This window comes from Myotis yumanensis, unplaced genomic scaffold, assembly GCF_028538775.1.
Source record: "Myotis yumanensis isolate MYYU_CA2020_CCGP unplaced genomic scaffold, mMyoYum1.0.hap1 SCAF_13, whole genome shotgun sequence".
Taxonomy (NCBI): domain Eukaryota; kingdom Metazoa; phylum Chordata; class Mammalia; order Chiroptera; family Vespertilionidae; genus Myotis; species Myotis yumanensis.
Genome location: NW_027223764.1, coordinates 60,383,358 through 60,409,504, shown reverse-complemented (window position 1 = coordinate 60,409,504; position 26,147 = coordinate 60,383,358). Strand labels below are relative to the sequence as shown.

Here is a 26,147-nt window from a genome sequence, read left to right as displayed (position 1 = left end):
TGTTAATGTTTGTTTTATGAATTTAAGTTCTTCTATGTTGGAGAGATAAATTTTTACAAATGTAATATCCTCCTATGGGATTGACCACTGCACCATTGTGTAATGCCAGACTGTCTCTTTTTAGTCTTTATTTTAAGTCTATTTTGTCTGTCTGGCTAGAACCATGCAGCTCACAGAAGCACGCCTCCCCAGTGCACAGTGCTGTCCCCCACAGCATGGTGTCAGCCTGCTACTTGGAGCCTTGCCGTGCAGTCTATGAGGCATGTGGCCATCAGGAACCCTGAGTAATCCACTTCCGCACCTCACTGGGCCTTTGGATTTTGTACAACCAGGAAAGAAAGTCTTCAATTTGAAAAAATTGGATAATTAAAGATGTGGACGCTTACCATTTCCTATCAGAGTTCTGGAGGTAGCCATTTGGAGCTGTGATCAAGTTTTAGTGAAGAAAAATGACATTGAAAACATCCTGAATTGGAATGTCATGTAGCAGGTGGACATAGAAGTGCCTTTTAAGCCTGCCTGCATCATCCTGCAGACTTGATGGCCTGCCAGCTGTTGTTGACTTGGCTGCAATGTGTGATGCTGTGAAAAAGTTATGAGGAAATCGGGAGAAAATCAGTCTTGCCTGAGCTTGTAACTGATCATTTCATCCAGGTGGGTTTCACCACCAGGGCAGACAGTTACAGAGGAATCAAGACCTGAAATTTGAGAGACACAGAGAACAATCTGAATTTCAAAGTGCGGTTCATAGGCTTTGTGCAAATGTGGACTCCCTGCCTCACTCAGGAGCTTCCCACGGGTGAACCTGGCAGGGGTGGTTTTAGCAGGAGGAGTATTAGTACCCAGGTGGCCCGGTGGTCTGGGACTCACCCTGTACCATGCTCCATGGTTTGAGTGTTCTCGGTTGGGGTGCAGGTGGAATGGAAGAAGCTGTCGTGCTGGGTTCTCCAATGAGCATGGTGCTCCCCGGGATGAGCTACAGTTTGGAAAATCCCTGCCCCTGCTCACATCCACTGACATGGTTTTAATCCCTGGCCAGCACCTCAGCCAGGTTGGGGTTGTGGGAAAATTTGTTGAGTTTTCCGGACCAGGAGTAGCCCAGGTGATCATTGCTGACCAAGCCACAGTAGCCAACATATGTCCAGAGTGCGGAGCGACTGCTGCCGTTTCCCTGGTTGATGAAGTTAGTAGTAGATGCCTGGTGCACACAGGTGTGGTGAAGACAAAGTCAAGCACGTTAGGAAGTATTCCCAGTCTGCAGGACTGAGGCAGGGTGTCAGGGACCCCCTCAAGGCCCAAACTTGCCCAGGTTGTGTGATTAAATTTGAATACAGTGGTGCCTTTTTGCAGTGAACCCGAAAGGCTGGGACACAAAGTCCCCAGACAGTTCCAGGGCGTGGGTGGCCTCAGCATGGTGTCCGACATGAGGAGGGACTTTGAGAGCTGCCAGAGCCAAGGCATGGTTTGCTGGGGGTTGGGGGGTGGGGGGAAGGGGACCTTTTCCTGCTCAGGGCCATGTGGATGTTCTAACACCACTTGTGGGCCTTAATGAATCATCACCTTAAAAATTAGCTGCTGTATTCGGTCAAACATTTAGTTAACTCACCCCTAATGTCTTGGCAGGGCCAGACCAAATGATTTCGAGGGCCTTATATGGCCCACGTGGGCCAGACGTTCCCCACCCCCAGAATAAGGGTTGCAGTGGCTCTAGACCCTCCTAACAAGCCCAGAATATTTACCTATAATGATAGCCATCCACTCTTGCTCAGGGTTCTGTGGTAAACAGCGCTGTTACCAGCTACACAAACGCCAGTGATCCGCCTGTGATGGACGGTTAGCCACATACTGCTGCAGGTGCTGGCCTGGACAGGAAGCCTCCCACCCAAACTAGTCTTCCTCTTGGGAGTGCAGGGCCCCTACTTCCTGCGAGACAGTGAGTCATGATTCCCTGTCCCCTGGGGTCTGATGTGCTGCCGTGTTGCATGCCCTCCCCTGGCAGCAGCAGGCCTTGCCTGAGGCTGTGGGAGATGCCACCACGCAGGGGGTACTATCTGGGAGCAGGAATTTTGAAGGTTGAGTCCATGCAATACCTGGCCAGCTATTTATTCTCTCCACCGTTAGTAATAGCATGTGCCATTGCTGAGACTGTTAAGCTCGACTCAGGGAAAGAGCCGTTGGTAAAAGCAAAGGGACAGCAGGTGTTTCTGAAAGATGCCTGGCCAACCTCAGAGGAGATCCTGGCAGTGGAGTCAGCATGGCCTCCTGGGTGTTTACAGAAGTTTTCAGGACAGAGAGCCCAGATAAGAGCTCATGCTCAGCAGCCCCAGCAGATGAGCTGTATTCTGTGATCCCAAATCCACATGCATGAGATCATGGCTGTGCTCTGCCCCTGACTTTGGATCTGTAACCCCTAGATCTATAGTGGAGGCCTGTGTGCCGTTATGTGTAGGAGAGTTAGCACAATGACCACAGCTCTCCAGCTGGAGGGATTGCAAGAAACAGCCCTGCCTCACTACTGACCTCCCGTGGCCTGGCCCAATGCCCAGGCCACGACTCCATGGCAAGAGGCACTTGCCAACATTCACTTAGTGAACAAACAGCGCACAGACTGTCCACCTGCCTTCTGAGAAACTCCCGTTCAGTTCCGCTGAGGGCGCCCGCAGGCGGCCTCCCGGGCCAGTCTGGCCTGCACGCTGTGGCGCACTCAGCAGCTCCTGGCCTGGACGGCAGGGCCCTTTCCTCCTGGGGATCAAAGCTATTTGGGCTGAGACTTAGCCTTGTATTCATGGCAGTAACTTGGTCAGAATGGGGGTGATCCCCCTCGCCTCTGCCCTTGGGGAGTCAGCTGACACCTGGGACTCGAGTGGGAATGGCACGCTTCCGCATTCCAGAGAACCGCATACAGGAAGGACAATCCAGCTCCAGCTGGACCCAGAGGACCTCCTGGCTGTGCTGAGGTTTCACACCGACGTGGAGCTCACCTATTCCACAAGGGAGCATCCTCAATACAAGATCCCCAAATGGCCAAGTCGGCCCGTTTCTCAGCACACCTGTGCTCGGAGCTGCCCCGGAGCCCAGCACAGCGTCCCCAGGGCCCCCACGCGGGCTGCCTTGCAGATGGAGCCATGACACTGGTGTCTGGTGCCCTTCCTGCAGGCACAAAACCAGCATCTCCTTGTCTGTCCCACGTGTTCTCTACGTCTGTCCATCCTTCACCTTTTTCTGGGACTCGGTAGCAGGAGTGGAGGGAATGGCTGCCGTGCCCGAAAGAGCTGAGCTTGCTGACTGCGGCAGTGATTTCTCAGAGGGCGGCTCCTGTCCTCTCCTCCTTCCTCTGTTCTGTGCTCAGGGAAGCCTTGCCCTCCAGAGCTGTTCACCTTTGCGATTGCACCAGTGGTAGCCGACACCCCTAGGGAAACACTTTCCCACATTTCAATCACAGGAGTGACTGCAGTTCTGAAGGAAAGATCTAGAACTCTCCTCGACAGGTCAAATGTTGAAACCTTGATTATGGACCTTTTGATGGGTCAACATTAAAGAAACATGGTATTTTCTTTTACTGTCTTCAATATGTTTCTCTGGAAATTGTTTATTTTTCAAGAGGATAACTTTGGAGGTGATTTTAGAGAGAGACACAGAACATTTCTAATTTAAATAAAATTAAATCTACTTTCAAGTGGAAACATAAAATATTTTTTTTTGTCTGGTGCAAGTATTGTGACTCCTGGGTTTTTGTTTGCTCATTTTTCTAATTTGCATGAAATCCTTTTCATTCCTTCACTTTCAGTCTCTCTGTGTCTTTCAATCAGAAGTGAGTCTCTTGCAGGGAACCTATTCAGCTCCAGCACCTTTTGCTCGAAGCACTTAGTCCACTTACATTTTAAGTAATTATTGATAGGTAAGTTCTTATTGCCAATTTGTTAATTGTTTTTTGGTTATTGTAATTCCTCTATATTTGGTTATTTACATGTCAGGTTTCAATATGACAATATCTCAAGTTCTCTGTTTTAGACACTGGGCAATTAGGATTATTATTTCAGAATATACTAATTTCAGAATTGGAGTATCTGTGAGATAATTTGGATGAAGAGAGTAAGGTAACTTGTCAATGGCAGATGTCTGATTCTGAAATTCATATTTTGCATATAACCATGTTTATGTGAACATATAGTTTCTCTGCTTAAGAGATAAAATTCCTTAATTTGTTCCCCGGTAAATGCAAAGGTGTTTGTACATTTAAAACAATTGCTCTCGTATGTTTTGATGGTTATTAATGGAGGGATTTACAGTGCTACAGGAGCACAGGAAGCAAGCATGTGGAGGGGTTGGTGGTGGCCTTACAGCACGTGAATGACGAACCTTGGGGACCACTGGAGGGCTCAGGGGGGTGAGAGGTGGAGGTGTGGCCTGAGGGGTGAGCAGGTACAACGCTCAGAGATGGTGGCACTGGGAAGGAAAGGGGACACTGAGACTTTTCTTCTCTTCATCGATGTATCTTGGGGGAAAAATCATACAGACAGTGAAGAAATACACTATTTTTGCTGTGGCAAGTAGAAGGGTCACAAGAAAGGGTGGGCGTGGAGGTGTACGGGCCTTTGAGGCAGCCAAATGGAGCTGTGATCACCGCCGGACAAGGGGCCACGGCAGTCCAGTGGGAGAGGGCCTGCACCTGCAAAGCGTTACAAACGAGTCACGGGCCTCAGCAGGTTGCTCCCGCGGTGGCTCCCAGGCCTGCGCCGGGCTCTGTGCCGTAGGGCCGGCTGCCCAGCCTGGCAGAGAGCACGGCTCTTGCACTCGCTCTGCTGTCTCAGCCCATTGTTTCGAAGCCAGCTTACACCAATAACCCCTGGGTACAGGGCGGGTTGGAGGTTCAGCTCACAATGAAAGCAGAGCAGACCCAACTACAGGGAAACCCATAGCCTGAACCCACAGGCTTCCCGAGGCCCAGGGAGCCAGGGAGCCATCCAGTGCTCTGCAAGGGCCATGGGTGAGGAATAATGAACGGCCGTCACTCTTTCATCCTCACCACTGCATCCCCTAAGGCCTCCGGCGGTGAAGAAGGACTGGGGCTGTTGTGGGAAGAATTCTGGTGAGGCCATGTGCCCGGGCTCCACGGGAGGCCCTCCCGCCTCTCACAGCCAATGCCCCTGCGTCGCACATGTGCAGGGTGTGTGAAACCAGTGGGGTGGCTGCTGACAGTGGGCCACAGGCAGACCCACTCACCATGACCACTCACCATGTTCTTTCCCTCCTCCTGGGGCTCACCCCTGTTTAGCTTGTGATTGGAATATTTTAAAAAATACTCAAGACTTCATAATTGCAGTGAATGTTGCTTTACAAAATCACTTGAGGAGAGTTTGCAAATTCCAAAGTTTTAAAAAATACTCCATAAAACCCTCATTTGGGGATATAGGTTTTGCTTCCAGATGTTAGAGGTAGGCCAAGGCCCCGGGAAAGGAGCACAGAGCTGGGGGTGACCCCCCTCACCCCGGCCTGCTGGCTCCTGTCACTGACCCTGAGGCACCAGACTCCTTCCCCTCTGACTCAAAGGATCGGAGGCCTTCACTCTCGCCCTCCTTACACTTCTCCCCGTGAACGTGCCCCAAGTCGAAGTCTCGAAGCTCAGGAGAGGTTTCCCTCAGCAGCACCTGTGGCATCCACGTGGGACCTTGAAGCACATAGTAGACCAACACTGATAAGGAACCTGGCTGGGCAGAGCCTGGGGGAAGGCACAGCTGGACCCAGGCAGAGAAAGGTGAGGTTTCTCTGAGCCCCTCATGTCCATTCAGTAATTGGCTGGGCCTTTGCCACCCGATCTTGAGTTTCTGTCATTCCCCTCTCCTAGGGTCAGCACCTTAGGGCCAGGCTCACTTCTTTCCTGCCTCCCAATTGGAGAAACTTAGTCTAGTGTGAGGATGAGGATCTCTATCAATGATCCAAGTATTTTGTTTATGGAATAATCATTGGAGCCAACAATCTTCAAAACTCAGGCTTCTGAAATCCATCAACCTCTTAACTGCTCTTGTGGTGTGCCAGTTTTCTCAACAGAGCGATGCCACTGGTGGCTGAAGGGGGTAGGAAGCACAAGGAAGAGGTACACATAACTGTGAGAGACTTTATTTCAAATGCCATCCCACAGCTCTTACATGATGGAGAGGAAACTTCTAGGAGTTTGAATGCCCACATACCCGGACAGTGGTTGGTATTGTCTTGAAAAGTCTTGTAATAAGACATGGAAAAGCCCAGCTAGTGGCTCAGTGGTTGAGCATCTACCTACCAGCTAGGTCATGGTTGCATTCCCTGATCAGGGCACATGCCTGGGTTGTGGGCTTGATCCCCAGTGAGAGGGGTGCAGGAGGCAGATAATCAATGATTCCTTCTCATCATTGATGTTTCTCTCTCTCTCATTTAAAATAAAAAAAGACATGAAAAAGAAGTGAGACATAAATATTGAAATAAAATGAACAAATAATTTTCTGGTGACATGAATACCTAGAAAATATAAAGCAAACAAGGTAACAACTATTATTATTATACTTCAAAATGTAGTAGAGTGGCATAATAAAACGTAGTAAATAGATTTTTTTTACTTCAACCACCATTATGAAAATGTAAGCACAATAAAAATTCTGTTCACAGTAATAAAAAATAAGATACATGCACACTGGTGGTTTCAGGACTTAATTTAATCTTTCCTTCTGAACTATCACATGGGACATACAGTATTACCCCCTGTTGCTATTTTTCTCATAATAATTTTGAGGATCAAAAAGCCATTTTGCTGCTAAGTTACCATGCTACTTCATCTGGAATCAATAGAGCAATGGAATCTACTAGCCAGATGGATATATTCTATGGACAAAACACACAGCACAACCTTATGTGCAATGGAACATAATAAAACTGAGAGAAAAAATACTACCCACTTAGAAAATGTTTACATAAACTCTGACAGGTTGTGGGAAAAGATAGAGGGTTTAAAGAGCTTATTTTCAGATATGCAGGCTCTCTCCAGGACTCAACAGTTTGATGAGAACAGAATGTTAACAAAGTGCATATACAATTAGTAAAGAAGTTAGGAATCCATGCTGTTGCAAACAGTAAAAGTTCCTTCTTTTTTACAGCCGTATAGTTTTCCATGGTGTAGATGTACCACAGTTTTCTAATCCACTCATCTGCTGATGGGCATTAGGTTGTTTCCAAACCTTAGCTATGGTGCTGCTGTGAACATAGGGATGCATATATCCTTTAGAGACAAATGGCAGGGGAGGTGGGGAGATTAGAGAGCAACCAAAGGACTTGTATGCACCCATGTTAGCATAACCAATGGACACAGACACTGGGGCGGTGGGAGCTTTCCAGGGGTGGGAATGGTTGGGGGAGGGGTCAACTGGGGAAAAAGAAAACATACGTAAAACTTAAGACAATAAAAAAAAGAAGCTAGGAAGTGCCCATCATCCTTGATGCTCAAAGAATAGCTAATGTAAAAGACCTGTAAAAACCATTTTGCAGCTATTTAAAAAGGAAAATGAAAACTTATAATAGAACTCGAAGTTGGCCAGTGTTATGGTCCTAATGAGATGATTATTTATTGAGGGTGGAGTTTAAAGTACAAAGAACTCTTTTGAGCGGTGTTGTGCAAATATTTAGTAAGAATCATAAAAATATTCATATTTATTGATCCAATAATTTCAGACCTTAGGGTTTTTTTCCTAAGGAAATATTTGTCAGGAAAATAAGCCCCATGATTGCACAGATAGGTGTTTTGTTTGTTTGTTTGTCTTTCTGCAGAGGTGTTTCAGTGACTACTGTCAGGGATCGGAAGGCCTTGGACTTGTGGGCTGTACCATGATTTCTGCTTTTGGCACTGAAGGCGGCCACGGCCCTGACACCGATGCAGCTTTCCGGGGCCTCTAGGGTACTGGCAGGGATGGTCAGGTAAAGGGACTGTTTGCAGCTCTCCCTCCGTGTGCTGTGTGCCCAGGGCAGGAGCTGGGGGAGAGGGTCCCTCCCCAGCCAGAGGGGCTGCGTCCTTCCCTGGAGGCTGTGCACCACTTTCTCCTTTTAACCCACGGACAGCATCACGGGAAACTGGTTAGACATGAGCATCTCCAGCTCCACCGAGACCTGCTGCTCGGAAACCCAAGCTGGGCTCAGTACTTCTGATGCACGTTAAGGTGTGAGAGCCACGGCCTTAGGCCCTGAGAGAAGTGTATCTTGATGTGTATTTTTACAACAAAGAGGGAGGCTGGCATTTGATTTTTGCACCAAAATCTCTTTTTGTTAGTCCTCACCAGCCAGCGTGGTCCACCCAGAATTCAGACTTCCTCCCACTCCAGTTTGCAAACGGGGCCTTTGCCTCATGCAGGCGCCTGGGGGCAGGAGTAAGGCCACCGTGTGAGGAGGGCATGGGCATGGGCACAGCATGGGTTGGAGCCTGGGCCCATTCCTGACCACGGACCTGCAGGGCGGCGAGGAGTTTGGAGAGGTGCTGTCATAGGCACTAAGAGTTCCATTCTCATTTCTGTCTGCAGGCCAACATGCCTTTCGCTCTCCCGCTCTCTCCAGATTCCTGAGTCAGGCCTCAGGTTTGCTGATGGCTGTGGCAGGAGGTCCCTCGGGTCCAGCTGTGTTTCCATAGAAACAGATGGAAACCTCACCCTCTGTGTCTGGCAGAGACTGTCTCTGGCAATTTGTGTTAGGATGTCCTTTCGGGAAGACATTTGCACGCCTTGGAGAAAGCGCAGTGAACAGACCATTCTCCCAGGGCGGAGCTGTTCCACGCCGTCGCCCTGCTTTGTTTTGTTTAGTGTTCTCTTTCCCACATGCCTGGTTCAGCCAGCTCACAGCGCTCCTGAGACTCCGGCTGCGAGTGTGGGCCTCCCCTGGCCCTCCATCCAGTCATCCAACCCTGCGGCGGGCTCTCCAGTCCTCAGTCAGCCCAGGGCTCTGAGAGTGAGGAGTGAGGGGAGGGGAGGAAAGGGCATCACGAGGGCAATCATTGTGGCAAGTCCAGAGTGTAACACAGGCTCAAGGGAGGCTGTCAATTACACTCTTGAGAATTTCATGAATCCCATACATCTTACATGCATGACATTTTAAAAATGTTAACTCAGAATGGGGAATGGCTTGTGTTGTTTGATTATCCTTTGCCCTTTAGAAAGGAATGATCTGGGCACTTCACTTGGGTAGCCTATAAAAGCCCACACTTGCAAGATTATCAGTCAGCATTGGCTAAGCTGAGGCCCTGTTTGTGCCTGGCCATGGACTTCTGAGGAAAGAAGGGTCACTAAGCCATATCATACTAAGATGAACAAAAGCATGTGCTACAAAGACTCCCAGTTGTATGGGATCTTGATCAGCCTCTTCCCTCACTGGTACTGACCATGAGCCACCTTCTGTCCGAGGGCCCTGTCCCCCACTCCCCACTCTGTGCTCCGCGCTCCAGGCTGCTGCTAGAAACCTGCTCAGAGCGAACCCCGCTGTACCCTTAGATGGCTTCCCATCCTCTCCTTAAACAGCAACAGGCAAATACAGTGCAAATTAACATGCCAAGCAGCTGGCCTCTGTCTGACATCTACAGAGAAGCTGCAGGCATTGCTCATCGCCAGCCACTCACGCCACGTGCTCTGGGCCGAACTGGCTCTCTCCCCAGGGAACAGTGCAGGCAAACCTATGAATAGGAAATGTCTCAAACCATCAGCTGACACCAGAAATCAGGCCCCAACTGGTCCAAAGCCACAGGGTATCCATTTGTGGGGTCTTTGTATTCAGCAGAGAGAACTCTTGGTTCTGAAAACAGGGTGATATGTGTTGTGGGCAGTCATGTGATCTTTCCTTTGTCTTCAAAGCAGGCAAACACCTGCAGTGTGTATGGGGAAGCTCAGGTTATGGTGTTAAAGTTTGCATCAAATCAGTTGGAAGTTTCATCAGTGAAGCTTGGTCGGCAGCTCTGTAGGCATCTCAAGGACACACTTTATTTCCATCTTGAGGAAGGTGAGGTGATAAGGACTTTGATTGCCTGGTAATTTCAAATGAGACTCCACAGGGAGGCTGAGCCTCGGTGGGGCTCGGGGCATGTGTAGCAAGTGCTGCGGAGCCTGTCGGTTCCCCCAGCCAGACCCACAGGGGCTGACCCTGGGGGCACTGGGAACGACATGCTCGCATCTGACCAACAAGGGTCAGCATCTGGCCTGGCTGCTTATTAGTGTGCTGATCTTAGGGCTGTCTCTCAGCCTTTCTAAATGTCAGTTTTCTCTTTTGGAAAAATAGGGAGATTGCCTGCCTATGAAGCCACTGGAACAACGAGGAGTCAGGTAGAGGACCCGGCCCCCTGTTGCACGTGGGGGCACCCTGAGGAGTGTTGCTAGCAGCTGAGCAGGTAGGTGGCACCCCAGACAGGAAGGGCGGTGTTTTGTGTCCATAAATTCAGGAATTCGGGGAAAAGGTTTCTGGATATCATTTGGGGAGGGTTTTTTAAAGTCTGAGACACAATTATTTTCACTCTTGAACACTTTGGAAACAGGTGGGTCCTCTTATTCTCCATGTGGCCGTTGAAAAGTTACAGGTTCTTCCTGGGTCGCAGTGCCTCGTAGAACGGACACATGCCGCGGTTTCTGTGATTGCTGGGAAGCGTAAATAAAATGGCATGTATGAGACACGTCGCACAGCTCCGGGACCTTTGTAGAATAAACAGGATAATTAATAAGTAAACAAATATTGGGCTCCTTCTCTTTCTTCGATTATAAAGGTGAGCGTTACTGATATTTGCTCCAAACTCTGAGGAAGACCCCAGCAGGCCCCACAGGTGGAGCGCACACTCTTCTCCCAGTGACCCGTCGCTCCATGAGCAGACCTGCCCATGCGCCCTCATCACTCTCAGGGAAGAACACACGGCTGAAGGTAAATCAGCATGATTACTTGGTAACGCCATTGACTTGGCTCTGCTGAGGATCTAAGAATTTTGTTTTATTAACTAATGAAAATATCCCACATTGTTAAGGGTCAGAAATGGAGAAGAAGGGAGAAGAAGGTAGAATTCAGCATTAACTTTGGTAACAGTTGCTGGCACTGTAGTCAGTGCTGCAGGTTTGCAAACAGCTTTCTCTCCTGTGTTCGTTTTCTGTTGCTGCTTTAACAAAAAGCCACAAAGTCAGCTGCTCATGCAACAAAACGTAGCATCTTACAGATCTGCAGACCAGAAGCCTGACCCAGGTCTCACTGGGCCTGAAGGCTCTGGAAGGACCCACTTCCTGTTCACTCAGTTTGTCTTCAGGATTCCCTACGTGGAGGCCGGGCCTCCAGGCCACTTCTGCTGCCTGGCCGCGGCGGGTACCCTCTATTCTGGGCCTGCTGCATTATTGGGGCCCAACTTCTTTCTGAACAACCAGCAAGTCCTTCTCACTTTACAATTTTCTGACTATTCTGCCCCCACCCCACCCCACCCCTTTTCCCCTTTAAGATCCTATGAGATTCAATTTGGCCGAGATAAACCAGGATCATCTCCCATCTGGGATCCTTACACGATCACATTTACAAAGTCTCTTTTGCCACATAAGGTGACATATTCACAGAGATGAGGACTCGGGCATCTTTGGAGGCCCATGATTCTGCCAACCACAACTCTGGACAGATCTGGAGGAGGTGAGCGCTGAAAAAATATCTGAAAACAAATTTGAAATTTATTGATTTCATTACAAATGACTTCTGTGTTCCTGGAAAAAAACACAGCAAATGAACCTGTAGCATGTAACAGATTAAGATATTTAAAAGACAAAAAAACAGAAAACAGACTTTTTAGTACAGTGGTTCTCAACCTTCTGGCCCTTTAAATACATTTCCTCATCTTGTAACTCAACCATAAAATTATTTTCGTTGCTACTTCATAACTGTAATGTTGCTACTGTTATGAACCAAAACGTAAATATCGGATATGCAGGATGGTCTTAGGCGACCCCTGTGAAAGGGTCGTTCGACCACCAAAGGGGTCGCGACCCACAGGTTGAGAACCGCTGTTTTAGTACATAGTTACAGGTCCTGTCAACTACAGTTTAAATTGCTCTTTAAGGAGTTTTTGACAGATTGACAAATTACAACCTACACAGCCCTCATTAGTGTGTCACATCTCCAATTCTCTGCGATTTCCGAGCCACACTTTACTGGTGGCTCCAGGGTTGGTTGCTCCCCCAGGAAAATTAAGGCTACACAGAGAGAATGACTGTGTGTGTGTGTGTGTGTGTGTGTGTGTGTGTGTGTCTATGTTTTAATTCATGTTTGCATGTTTGCTTTTTGGCTAAATTTATAAATGCACAGAAAGATAGAATGGATTATGTTAACCTAGAAAAATAATATGAAGCGACAAGGTGGGACAATATCATTGATGAAATGGGAGGTGTGGGAGCCATGCCAATGGGAGCACCGAGGCCTTGTTATTCATACACCGGGATCTTCAAGGCCGCTCTGAGCATGAGCCTCATCGCGGTGCCCAAGGCCAAGACACCATGAGTGGGTGCAAGGACACACGGTACGCTGTGCCCTTCTGTAACTCAAATGATTGATGTCACTGTTGACAGCTAACCTTCTTTGTCTCTGGAGTAATGTACAGGCTACCGACCAGAAGCTGCTAGAGAGAGCAGCCGGGCACAGCAGAGGCAAGAGAGCTCAGAGAAGAGAGGTGGTAGGCACAGAGAATGTAGCTCCTACATGTGCAGCAGAGAGGAGAGCTGGGACGGAGCTGAGAGCTGGCACTGCCCGATGGGAGGCTAAGAGCTCACAGAGATCTCAGATACACTGCCAGGTTACCCCGCCAGTGTGCTGGGCAGGAAGACAGGAGCAGCTGCTGAGCGAGAGAGGCTACTGAGGCTGCAGCTCGAAGGGAGAGCGCAGGGGGCGCTACAATGTAAGGCGGTGAGTCTGGGGCAGTGTGCGCTGCTCAGATAATAGCTGTGTTTACAGAGACTAATGCTGCTTTGTGGGAAAGATGTACACGTTAACCAGCTGGTGTCAGCTGCCTGCCTGTATGGCCTTTGCTATGAAGAATTGTCTTGTCTGACGGCTATATGGCCACTGGCTTCTGCAATAAAGACATACTTATACCCACAACCTCTCATGGCTTCTCCATCTGTCCTGCCACCGAGAATCAACCTGTGTCTCTGACACTTGTTGGACTAATCCCAACAGTTAGTACAGTGGGCAGGGTTTGAAAAGGACCTCCCTGGTGTAGTTGGGAAGAATTGAGAACACATGGACTCAGAGCAACTCAGAGTGCCAGAGCTTGTCCAGGGCTCCCGCATGCTCTGACAGAAGGAGGATGTAGGCCCGCAGGTGAGGTGTGATCTCAGGGCAGGGATGTGGTGACCCGCTGACCTACCTGCTTGCCTGGGCTATGAGAGGGAGATGGGGTTCATGACGGACCAGAGGATCACAATTGATTTTTACTTCCAAGGACCCTGGCCCTGGATCTCCTCTCTCATTTCCAGAAGAAAGCACTCCCCTTCTCACGCAGTCAGCCAGCAGGGTCTGCCATGATGGGAGCAAGCAGGTAACCACAAACACTGTGGTAAAGGTAACCGCCATGCTCCCTGCTTCTTTCTCTCTCAGGGTCCTTTCTGGCTTCCCAGGGAGAAGTGGTTCTACTCAAGAACATGTAGTCTATTTGGGACTGAGGCCCTTTTGTCTGTTCTTGGCACAGGGCCCCTCCCATGGTGTCACTTCTTGTCCTGAATGTAAGGCTAAGCTCCTGTCCCTGATTTAGAGAGAGTTCGTTTTCTGTATCATGTGACTTGGGCTGCTGCTGGGACAGGCTGCTGACCTTAGCAAGGCTCTCAATAGTAAGGCCCCCTTTTCAAAGAATACCCCTTATATTACACTAGAGGCCTGGTGCACAAAATTTGTGCACTTGGGGTGGGGGTCCCTCAGCCCGGCCTGCACCCTCTTGCAGTCCAGTAGCCCTCGGGCTAAGCCATCACTTGGACATCCTTAGTGCTGCTGTGGAGGTGGGAGAGGCTCCCACTATGGCCAGCTCAGGGCTTCTCAATGAGCAGTGCTCCCCCTGTAGGAGCACACTGACCTCCAAGGGGCAGCTCTTGTGTTGAGTGTCTGTCCTCTGGTGGTCACTGCACGTCACAGTGATTGGTCGTTCCGCCGTTCAGTTGATTTGCATATTAGCCTTCTATTATATAGGATATCTTCGTTACTTTCTTATTTCTGTTTTTTGTTTGTTTGTTTTTTACTTTCTGCCTCATTGCTATAGAACTTGGCACAAGTTCTGCTGATGTTAAGGCCAGAGCAGACACATGGCCCTCCACCAAACACACCTGTTCAGCCACCATACCTGGGCTAAGTGGGACATTTCACTTTTTATACCTATTCCCTTCTGTGGGTTACACAATAGGAGATACCCTTTGAGATAACAACAGTGTCATTTCCCTACGCTCAGCATCCCATGGCTGGGACGGGTCAGAGACAATTTCACTAGCGAGGATGAGGAGATGGTTGGCTAAGGTGCATCGATGCAGGAAGGTGTGGCCCTCAGAGGTAATAAATGTCCTAGTCCCAAGAGCAGACTCTGACAGAAGGTAGGTGACAGTGAATCCTGGGAATGAGAACATTTCCTGTATTTACCATCTTCCGAGGACCTGACAAGGGACCCTGAGTGGCAGCTAGCTCTGTAGGACAGGGGAACGCTGGGCGCGTGGATCACACAAGAGTTGTCTGGGCCCTGAATCCTGTCTTAGATCTACAGCTGGTCGGCGGCTGAGGTGTCATCTGATATTCCTTCTCTCCTGAACGGATGCCTTTTTCCAACCCACAGTGTTTGCACAATGAGGCAATGAAGACTATGATTTCAGTAAGTTTTGACTCCAAGCCTTTATTTACAAAACCTCACTGATAGGTACTACTTCTCCCCAAATGTGCTGACAATACCAGTTTCTTTAGCTACAGTTTTCCTTCAGTATTTTGTTGGAATCTGAATACTTTTTCCTCCATGCAAAAAACACCTGTCAGGTGAAGGGCAGTGGGTGGCGGTCAGCCCTTTCTCAGAACGCCATCCTCTGGGGAGGAGTTGGGGCGTTCCCCAGTTTTCTGACTGTGCTCAGGTCTCTGACTCAAACAACAAATGGTGGCGAAGACACTCATTTTCCTCCTACAGTTTTGAAGGTGGTCCTCCTTTCATAACATTCAAGTGGGTGCCCCTTCGATGGAGATTTTAGTAGGATTTTCCCAAATCAGTTTTGTCTAGATCAGAGAGTCCCTTCTCCTCAGTGCCACATTGGTGCACAAACCACGCGCCCCGCACCATGAACCACACCCCACGCCGGTGGACCATGTACTGTGAACCAAGCGGCATGCCCATGGACTGCGCGCCACGCCGGACTCACGTTTCCCCAGGCTCACGGCTGGAGGAGGCTGTGCTGGGCTGCTCGGGGCCATCTTGGCGAAGTCCTAAGGCTGTTCATCTCTCTCCCCTACAAGCCCCCTGCTCCAGTGTTTCTCCCTAAAACTCTTCATTTGCCCTGACTTGTGTGAGGTGGAAAACAGTTTCCGTGCTTTATGGAACCTGAGATTATTCATGATTGAAATAGTCCTTGGCTTAGGAAGATAGTAAAGGCAAAGAGGCAGTTTCTCTACAAAACAAAACAGAGCCCTAAGCGGTTTGGCTCAGTGGATAGAGCATCAGCCTGCGGACTCAAGGGTCCCAGGTTCGATTCCAATCAAGGGCATGTACCTTGCTTGTGGGCACATCCCCAGTAGGGGGTGTGCAGGAAGCAGCTGATTGATGTTTCTCTCTCATTGATGTTTCTAACTCTCTCTCCCTCTCCCTTCCTCTCTGTAAAAAAATCAATAAAATATATTTAAAAAAATAAAAATAAAACAGAATAAAAGTCCTCGGGTGTTCTTTGCCAATTAGGGTCATTCCCCATTATTCTGGGCTCTGTCAGGATGCTGGAGGGTGGCAGGCATCTTTACTGGCTTTAATGTCTCAGGAATCACCAGAAAGAGGCCCAGGAGGGCAGGAGGCACTGAGGCTCCCACACCTCCCACAGGTGAGGATGTTATCTGCTGCCCAAGGCAGCCCCTACTGAAAGGGGAGGGATCGGGAGCTGCGCTTTAGATGGTCAGGCAGGACGGGGAGGGAGCAGAATCATTCCCGAGGAGCTGATGGAATGGAGTCTGGGTGGGAAGGTGGGAGACGATTTCTCCATAGAAAACAGATGTGAGTGGGGGCAGAGGGGGCATGGCCACCATGAGGATGGCAGCCAGATAGGAGGCTGGGAGCTGGGGGGACTGCCCTGCGGGGGCAGAGGTGAAGGTGCTGTGAGGTGAGACAAGGACTAGGCTGAGAGGAGTGGGCGCATGGAGGGAGGATGAGGATGTGAGGATGGCAAGAGTTGAGCTGGGGCCCAGGAGACAGAGTGCTGGGTGTAGTGGAAGGGGCTGGTTCGGGGGACGGGTGGAGACCTGGAGGGGCCTCAGGAGGGACGGGAGTGGGTGTGAGAGGACAGTCAGTGTGGCGAGAAGGTGAGTGTGTGTGGAACTGACCACAGAAGAATGGAACTTCATAAAAGCTTAATCAACATGCAGGCACCAGGCAGAGAAAAATATATTGATGGCTTGAAACTCAAGGAACATTTAATCGCGCTGGTTTTGATAAACTGGTGAAAAGTACTGTTTTCTCTCTGCTCCTGACAAGCTCCTGTTGAAAGTCCTGGGGTGAAGGGCTGTCACTGTGCCCCGTTGGCCCAGGCTGGGGTCAGCCGCGGGCCAGGACACCCTAGAAGCCTCCGGGACTGGCCACCGGAGGGCGCTGTGTGAGAGGCTGCAACACAGCTCGCAGGACCTCGGGGACAGTGCACAGAGCGCCTGTCCCTCAGCCCCACAGGACAGGGTGCAGCCCCTTCGTAACTCGCCACCCCGCCCCAGCCTGCATCCAGGACGATCAGGCCAGCCTTGGGCTCCCAGGGCACCTCTTTCCCTGAGTTGACCACAGCCCCGTTGGAGACTTGTGCTGGCCCAGGCGCATCTGCCTTCCCAGGGCCGCGAGGCTGCCGGAATGGAGAGGGTAACGCCATGCCAGGTGCTGTCCCCAGGGAGGCCACCCCTTTGATTCCGCCACCAGCCCCGCCTCTCCCGCCGCCACCCTCTGTCCCTGTCCTGGTAGAAGAGCAGCCGCAGGAGAACTTGCCCATAGGCTCTGACTGCTTTCTAAAGCCGTGCGCGGCAAAGGCTCTGAGTCCTGTTTCATCAGAGTCTCTTAGTGATTTAACTGTGGGAGCTGCAATCCATCATACTTTCAATTAATAATTAATTACGTAGAAAGACCAATGTTTTATTGAGACGGATTGCACCGTGGGTAGACTGGCGCTTTCTCCCATGAAGGCACTCTGCCCAACAGCCCATCAGGATTCCCCGGGGACCTGGTCCCCTTCCTCAGTGTACACAGGGTCCGAGGGTTCTGGTCTGGGGAGCAGGGAGCAGTGGAGCAGTCTCCATGCAGAGAGATGCTCAGAAGATAGGAGAGTCTCTTGCTGAAATCAGATCTCTTAAGCTTAGTGTTTGTATGCATGGCCTTTGCGGGGAGATAGTCCCAATTGGGCTCAGCAGTGGGGCAGGGAGGCCTGAGTCCCGAGCGTTCTCAGCACTCAGTAAGGCGATGTCTGCTGCCTCCTCGGAATCCACTCCCCATTTCTCTCTCCTGACAGAACTCCTCTTGCCCATCCCTGGGAGGGACCCGCCCGCCTCCAATCAGTGCATCCGCCTCTCAGACACTGTTACATAGTCAGGGAGCCCTTGGGGGCCGAGGAGCCTCACGTAATGCTGGAACGTAGATCCCCCTTTTAGTATTGCTGCTACTACTATTACTGTTGCTACCAACAGCAATAACACCACTAACACTTGTAGGGCCTTTACTCAGTGATAGACACAGTTTAAAATGTTTTATGTACATTTCCTCATTTAATACTCACAACAACCCTAAGAGATAGATAGCATCATTATCTCTGTTTTACAGAAGAGTAGGAAATTAAAGCCATAGCTTTTTAACTTGTCTAAGGTCACACAGTTAGTAAATGGTAGAGCCAAAATGTAAGTCTAATCTTTATTATTTGGAACTTCTAACTGCTGCAGACATGAGGGAAGTGGGGTGGGGTCTGGTGCTCTGAGAGCCCTCATGAGGACTCCAGGAGGAACTGAGCCTGGAGGAGGCAGAGGGGCTCGTTGGTGAGTCCAGTACCAAGTTCCTCCTGTAGAGCTGTGCAAGGCTGCTCTTCTACTGTGAGTATGTGAAACAGTATGTTCACTCTACTTTAAGCCATTTTGGAATGAGTCTTCTCTGCCTCTCAACGGAAAGAATCAAACGTAGAATGTATATCAGGAGCCACAGTTGAAAGGTCAGACACATAGAATTGACTGAATTTATGTGCTGAGAAGGATGACGGGAAACCCTCTACTTCAGGTAGTGGGGTACATCTTGTTATCCAGTAAGGAATTAACTGGTTGAATTGTTATGTGTTAGTTTTTGAAATTCAAATCACTCATCTTTAAAAATGGCAGCACTAGCACTCTTGAAAAATATCAGGATGTTGAATCTGGCTACTTTTCACAGCCTACAGGCTTGTTCTGGTCGTGTAGCATGTGCTCCAGAACTCAGTGGCTTAGAACACCTGTTTATTATGATCTGTTGTGGCTCTGCAGGTTGCCTGGGCTCAGTTTGGCAGTTTTGCTTAGCCTTTGCCATGTTGCAATCTGAGGGTCTGTAGTTATCTGAAGACTCACTGGTCATTCAGCAGCTCACTCACAGAGTGGGAAAGTGATGCTGATTGCCTTTTGGGAACTCTGATGGGCTGTTGAGCAGAGTGCCTTCGTGGGATTTCTCCAAGTGCTTGAGCTCCTCCAGGCATGGCAGTTGGGTTTTAAGAGGAAGTACTCCAAGCATTTGAAGACCAGTGTAAGCTGAGAGACTGTGATAACTAAGCCTTGGAAGTCACACATTGGCCCTTGCTCTGAATTCTATAGGTTAGGAGAGAGTCAGATGGGCACCCCAGATTCCAGGGGAGAGGAGGTTGCGAGGGCAAGATTACCCAGAGATATGGCTTATTGGTCGACCAATTTGGAGACTAGCTACCACAAGACCCTACAGAAGGTGAGGTTCTTACTTTAGATTTCGCCTGAGGAGAAGCAGAGAGATGTTAGGCAGGAAGAAATAAGACAGACTCTGTCTGCAGCCTGCAATCCAGATCAGCTGGGAGTCCCTGTAGCCTTGCAGGGTTGAAAGAGCTGCCCCTAAGCTGCAGTAAGTTAGACTAGGCTGAAACATGGAGGTGGGGTCATACTGTGGTGTAGGAAATCCTAATTGCCTCTTCCACCTCCAACAAAAATAGACCTCCAGCCAGGTCTCTCAAGCTGGCCCTAATTCCACATTCCCTGCCTGGCATAGGGAGATGCCCCACAACCCTGCTTTGCAAGGGTCAAATCTGAGGTGCATCACCTTCCTGGTCTGTGCTTCAAAATTGCTGAGGAGAGTCTGAGGGAGACCCCGAGTGCAGAAGGCTGGGCAAAGCACCTCATCTAACACCAGGGGGCCAGCTTCCACAGACCCATTTGGCTAAAGAGAGGACTTGACAAGACCTTTGGCTGAAGCTGCTACTTGCTGGACTGGCTGAAAGCAAGTGGCCAGAAGCCCACAGAGCCTTTAAAAGAGCTCTCCTGACAAAGAAACCCAACTCCCACCAGAGTCGGTCTGTGACTGTCACACCCAGGAATGTGGAGAGACACTTGCATACCTCATTCCTAGTGAGGTCAACATCTTAACCTGCTTATTGATTGTTTAGATTTCCTCTTCTATGAATTGTTCTTTATATCTTTTACTTGTAGAATGGTTGTTTTTCTGTTGTAAATTTGAAGGGTTTGCCATACTGTAGGCATCAATCCTTTATCATATATCTGTGTTACAGATATTTCCCAATCAATCTTTTATCTATTGACTTTAATAATGATACAATTTATGAAAGTATATAATACTTAAATGTATCTGTGTTTTTAATGACTTTTGGATTCTTACTTTTGTTTTAAAGGTATCCCTCAGACCTCCTGGCTACTCTCAGTCAGGGAGATCCTAAAAGGTTTTTTCATTAACTCCGAGTCCTCAGAGCCAGTTCCACACGTGGTCCAAAAAGGCTGCTCAGTTAATGCTAAAAAATTAAAAAAAAAAAAAGACAAAGGGTGTTGGTTTGAGGCAAATCAATGCTGTAACTGGAATACAATGACCTTTTGTTTATGCGTAGACTCTTCGTGGCAGCGAGAGTCACGCGAGGATCCCAGAGTGCAGAGGATGCAGAGGGAGGTGCAGGTGTCATTGTGGTCCCCTTGTAGCTACAGTGAAGTTTGGCAAAGTGCAGAGGAGGAGCACTGTGCGCTAATGGGAAAGGTCTGAGCTGAGGGTGTCCAATGTTTGACTCTATTTCCTTTCTCCTTCCAATCATTGCCCTTCCTCCATAGTCTGCCATTCAGTCTTCCGCATCCCTTCCTTTCTTCTTCCTCCTTTCTCATCTTCTGTTGCCCTTGCTACTTCTTCAGTTTCCTTCCTTGAGTTAACTTCTCATGAGCACTACATTCAGGGATTATCTGAGGATCAGGCCCACCTTGTGACTGATCCAGAATACAGCCACGCTTCTTCTGCTGGCAGCACTGCCCCTTTCTGTTGCCAAGTTTGGGGAGAACAAGAATACTGGATGCCACTCACATCTTCTTCCTCTGAGGAAGGCATTTCTTCTACAAAGAGTTGGAACTATGCTCAGAGAGCAGAATTTTGATAGCATCTCCTCAAGCCTTGGCTCTTGACCCTCCCCTTGGTTTGCATGACTTTGATCTCAGGTACCTAGAAGATAAGGTTGTTTTCAGAGCAGTGAGCTAGAGAGGAAGTCAATTATACTTATTATAATTGGTAACCATATTTTCCTAAATTGGATAAAATTAGTCATTACTTAACCAGACCATCAATTTTGTTTACTTTGTCATTTATTAAGCTACTGTTTATATTAAGATCTGTGCTAGATGCTAAAGAACGTAATATGTATTGTCTTTAGGCAAAGATAAAGCTTAAAGTCTAGTATGAGAGAAAAACAGTTTCAAAAAATAAAATAGCTCAAGGTAGAATATAATTAGTGAGCAAATAGAAACACCAAATATTGTGGGGACAGAAGTAAGCTGTAACTATGGAGATAGCACAGTTACGAGAAATAGTAGCAGTAACACCCCCAGAGTCAGTACTTAATGAGTGTTTGTTATATGCCAAGCAATTGTTGCTCCACCAGAAATCATAACAACCTTCAACACAACAAGACATGAACTGGTGATACTGGCCTTGGAACTGAAAGGTAAATTGATGAAATGGAAGAGACTCAGATATATGGGATATTGGTTTTGGGAATTCATGGCATTTTATTCAGTGGATAAATGATGGCTAATTCTAAAATAAATGGATTAAGGCTATTTTTGAAGGTCAAATAAAGTTGTACCTCAACATCATAGATTATGTAATTATATAGGGTGTCCCCCCAAAATGTATATGAATACTTTGAATTATTATAAAGGCAGTGTTTATTAAAATACATTTCATTTTCAAAATTGAACTATCAGCAGTTAAAATGTGTCTACATTTTTGAGGATGCCCTGTATATATATAAAGAATAAAAGGACCAAACAAAAATCTATAAAGAATTTAAAAATCTATAAAAATACGTTAACAGAGAAACCAAGATGGCGGCATAGGTAAACACCAGAGATTGCTGCCTCGCACAACCACTTCAAAAATACAACTAAAAGATATAATGGACATTATCCAGAACCACAGGAAGGCTGGCTGAGTGGAATTTCTACAACTAGAAGGAAAGAGAAAAGCATACCGAGACTCAGAGGAGGTGCAGTGCTGAAGTAAATACAAAGGTGCGGAGGTGCATGCGGAGAGGGCTGGTGGCTGAGGACACGGTTGTCTTTTTCAATCAGGAGGGAGTTTCAGGCTCTGAGCTCCAGTTCCAGGTGAGTCTTTGAGGACCCAGACTCATACGGGAGAAACGGGACTGTCTGGCATCGGTTGGAACTCGAGGGCAGCTTTCTCTCGGAGGCACTCTCAGTGATTGCCAGGACCTCTGAAGGCAGGACTGAGAGCAGCCATACTGCTCGCTTGCTCGGCCTGCCCTGTTGATTCCCTGGGACCCTGCTCTGCCCAAGCCCTGCATGGAGGCTTTTGCATATGAAAGGCCCGCCCTTTGTAATCTGAAAATAACTTAAACTACAGCTGCCCCAAGGCCCCATGGCAACTTGCATTGCTTTACAGCTGGCTTCAGCTGGGTAGCCTCAGGCAAAGGCTAGATTATAACCTCCTTAGAGATCCAGGAGCCAGTGTGCCTGGTGGTCAGAGTGGGACCATCCAATTACAACTACTCAGATCTATAAGGGACACACTCAGGGGGCAGACTCAGTGAGCACCAAAGCCCCACTGAAGCAAGTCTTGCCCCATAAGGGTGTCTTCAGCACAGAAGTTCTCCCATCGTAGACACAGCTGATTCTCATAGCCAATTGGCCTGGAGGTCAAATCTTCCCAGCGTTACATACAACAATCAAGGCTTAAATACAACAAGACTGTGCACAAAGCCCACAGGGGAGTGCACCAAGAGTGTCTACCTCGGGTAATTGGGACACTTAGCACAGAAAGCCACTCTATCGACACATTGAAGCATAAAAAAATGCCAAGACAAAGAAACAGGACACAAATGACAGAAATGGAGGAAAGCAAACTGCTGGATATAGAGTTCAAAACCACACTTTTAAGGTCTCTCAAGAACTGTCTAGAAGCCGCCGATAAATTTAGTAAGACCCTCAAAAAGACTGGTGAGACCGCCGATAAATGTAGTGAGATCCTCAAGAAATCTAGTGAGACCCTCGATGTTATGATAAAGGACCAACTAGAAATTAAGCAAACACTGACTGAAATAAAGAATATTATACAGACTCCCAACAGCAGACCAGAGGATCGCAAGAATCAAGTCAAAGATTTGAAATACAAAGAAGCAAAAAACACCCAACCAGAAAAGCAAAATGAAAAAAGAATCCAAAAATACGAAGATAGTGTAAGGAGCCTCTGGGACAGCTTCAAGTGTACCAACATCCGAATTATTGGGGTGCCAGAAGATGAGAGAGAGCAAGATATTGAAAACCTATTTGAAGAAATAATGACAGAAAACTTCCCCCACCTGGTGAAAGAAATAGACTTCCAAGTCCAGGAAGCACAGAGAACCCCAAACAAAAGGAATCCAAAGAGGACCACACCAAGACACATCATAATTAAAATGCCAAGAGCAAAAGACAAAGAGAGAATCCTAAAAGCAGCAAGAGAAAGAAAATCAGTTACCTACAAGGGAGTACCCATACGACTATCAGCTGATTTCTCAACAGAAACTTTGCAGGCCAGAAGAGAGTGGCAAGAAATATTCAAAGTGATGAATGCCAAGAACCTACAACCAAGATTACTTTATCCAGCAAAGCTATAATTCAGAAGTGAAGGTCAGATAAAGAGCTTCACAGATAAGAAAAAGTTAAAGGAGTTCATCACCACCAAACCAGTATTATATGAAATGCTGAAAGGTATCCTTTAAGAAGAGGAAGAAGAAGAAAAAGGTAAAGATACAAATTATGAACAACAAATACACATCTATCAACAAGTGAATCTAAAAATCAAGTGAATAAATAATCTGATGAACAGTATGAACTGGTGATTATAATAGAATCAGGGACATAGAAAGGGAATGGACTGACTATTCTTGGGGGGGAAAGGGTTGTGGGGGGTGCGGGAAGAGATTGGACAATAATAATGCACCTATGGATGAGGACAGTGGGTGGGGAGTGAGGGCGGAGGGTGGGGTGGGAACTGGGTGGAGGGGAGTTATGGTAGGAAAAAAGAGGAACCAATGTAATAATCTGAACAATAAAGATTTAATTAAAAAAATACGTTAACAATTTGTGGGCAAGGTTTTCTTTATGTCAACACAGAACTAAAAAACCACAAGGAAAAACACCTGATTTGATTACATATAATCTAAACCATTTGAATACCAAATATTTAAAACAAAGTTGATTATATTAAAGAAAACATCTGCCACACAGATATTGTTAAGATGACTAATATTTCTAATATACAATGAGTTCTTAAATATCAGTAAAAAGTAGACATTGACAAAATAAAAGGTAAAAAATGAAAAGGTTATTTAAACAAAAGAAATACCAATGGCTAATACACATTTAAAGAAAGACAACTTTACTAGCAATCAGAAAAATGCAAATTAAAACAAAAGTGAGTTGTAATTAAAAAACAACGCCTGCCAGACACTGCTGCAGAGTGGCCGGGCCTTTCTACATTTTCCCACGAGTGGCCCAGTGTCTCCACATCGTCTCCAGCATTTGGTGCTGTCAACTCCTCTTTTTCTTTAAATGCATTCAGATACTGTTCTGATTATCATTTGCATTCTCTCATGATAATGATGTTGAACATCTTGGGTACTATGTCATGAGACTCTTCATCTTAGTTGAGCCTCTGTTTTTAGTGAAGGGTGACACTGCCGCAGCAGGAGAAGGGGGAGCCAAGTCCCAGGGTTTCTAGGTTGGGGTAGAATCTAAGGTCTCCACTCAGCCTCTGTTAGCACCTGGGGTGGGGTGGGCGGGCTGTGCATTCCTGCCCTGTGTGGCTGGGGTTCCCCTTCTCATAGGTCATCTGGCCGCAGGCAGCAGTGCTTCCTTCCTGTTCCCGGTGTGTCAGCACCTAGGGGCCTCCTTGTCACTCAGCAGGGGTCTTCACTGACACCACAGGTCGGGGCGAGGCCACCAGCAGGGATGAGACTCGGGCTTCCTGCTCAGCCCTCCTGAGAGCCATGGTGGAGACGGTGGGCGCTGGGCCTCTCCTTGCGCAGCCTGGCCCTGGGGAAGCCGAGGCTCTCTCCCTCCTGCAGGGGCTGGGTGAGACAGCAGGTCTTTTTCTGGGGTGAGAATGGAGTCAGTATTACCTAACATTTTTTTGCTTTGCTAGGCTTTTCATCGCTTGATCCTGTGGCCAGAAAGAGCAGGTTTTTGTTGGGGCTTTTAAAAGGTCTGTGTTTGTTGGAATTTCTGGCTCCGTCAGCTCCCAGTCTGGGGCATATTAAAAAACAAAAAGACTCCATTCTTATTCTTTCGAGGCTGGCGTCTATTATCTATGTGGCTTCTTTTCTACAACTTTCAGAATCTTAAGTTTGTTTTACATAAAATGTCTACAATGTATACCCTAAATATTAGCACCAAGATTAGGGGAAAGGAAGTCAGGATCCTCCTGCTTCCTGTCCCAGGCTTTTTGATGCTTTTGATGTCTTCTCAGCAGGGTTCTGCTGATCCGTCATTATACTATCAGAATAATTAAAAATATATATATATTTTATTGATTTCAGAGGGAAAGGGAGAGAAAGATAGAAACATCAATGATGGGAGAGAATCATGGATCGGCTGCCTCCTGCACCCCCCACACTGGGGATCGAGCTCGCAACCAGGGCATGTGCCACGCTGGCTGGGCTGAATAATTTTTAAATGTTTTCTCAAATTTCATTTATTTTGAGAACAACCATAAAATTGGAATTTTAATTAAAATTGAATTAAATATAATTATTAATTTCATATTAATTGTGGGAGAAATCATGTTTTTCTTATATTGTCTTACATCTAAAATATAAGGTCCTTTTAGTATTATTTGATTTTATTTCTTTTAACATCTAATAGTTTTCATATTATAGGTATAATACTTTTTATTGTCAAATTTATGCCAAAGAAATTTATTTCATTGAGATGTTGCTGTGAGTTATTTTCTTTCATTTGTATCTAACATAGAAAGACACTATTGTGTATTCCTGTCTTGTACCTGGTCACCTTACCAACTACTATTATTCATTTCATTAATTTTTTTACTAAAATCTCATGAGTTTTCCAGCTGGTCATGAAAGGGCGAGGACTATGCCCTCCATCTTGCCCCAGGGTAAGGGCTACGCCCTCCATCTTACCTTGGCCATGTGCTCGGCAAGGCTTCTTCCCGGAAGCCCAAGCCTCTGCTAGCCACACCCAGGACTTCTTTAAAC

General features: G+C 47.6%; 1 pseudogene; it reads left to right on the top strand.

The window, feature by feature from the left end:
- Window positions 1-262: 262 nt before the first annotated feature.
- The window catches only part of LOC139021570 (cytoplasmic aconitate hydratase-like), a 65,859-nt pseudogene continuing 39,974 nt past the window's right edge, over window positions 263-26,147 (top strand).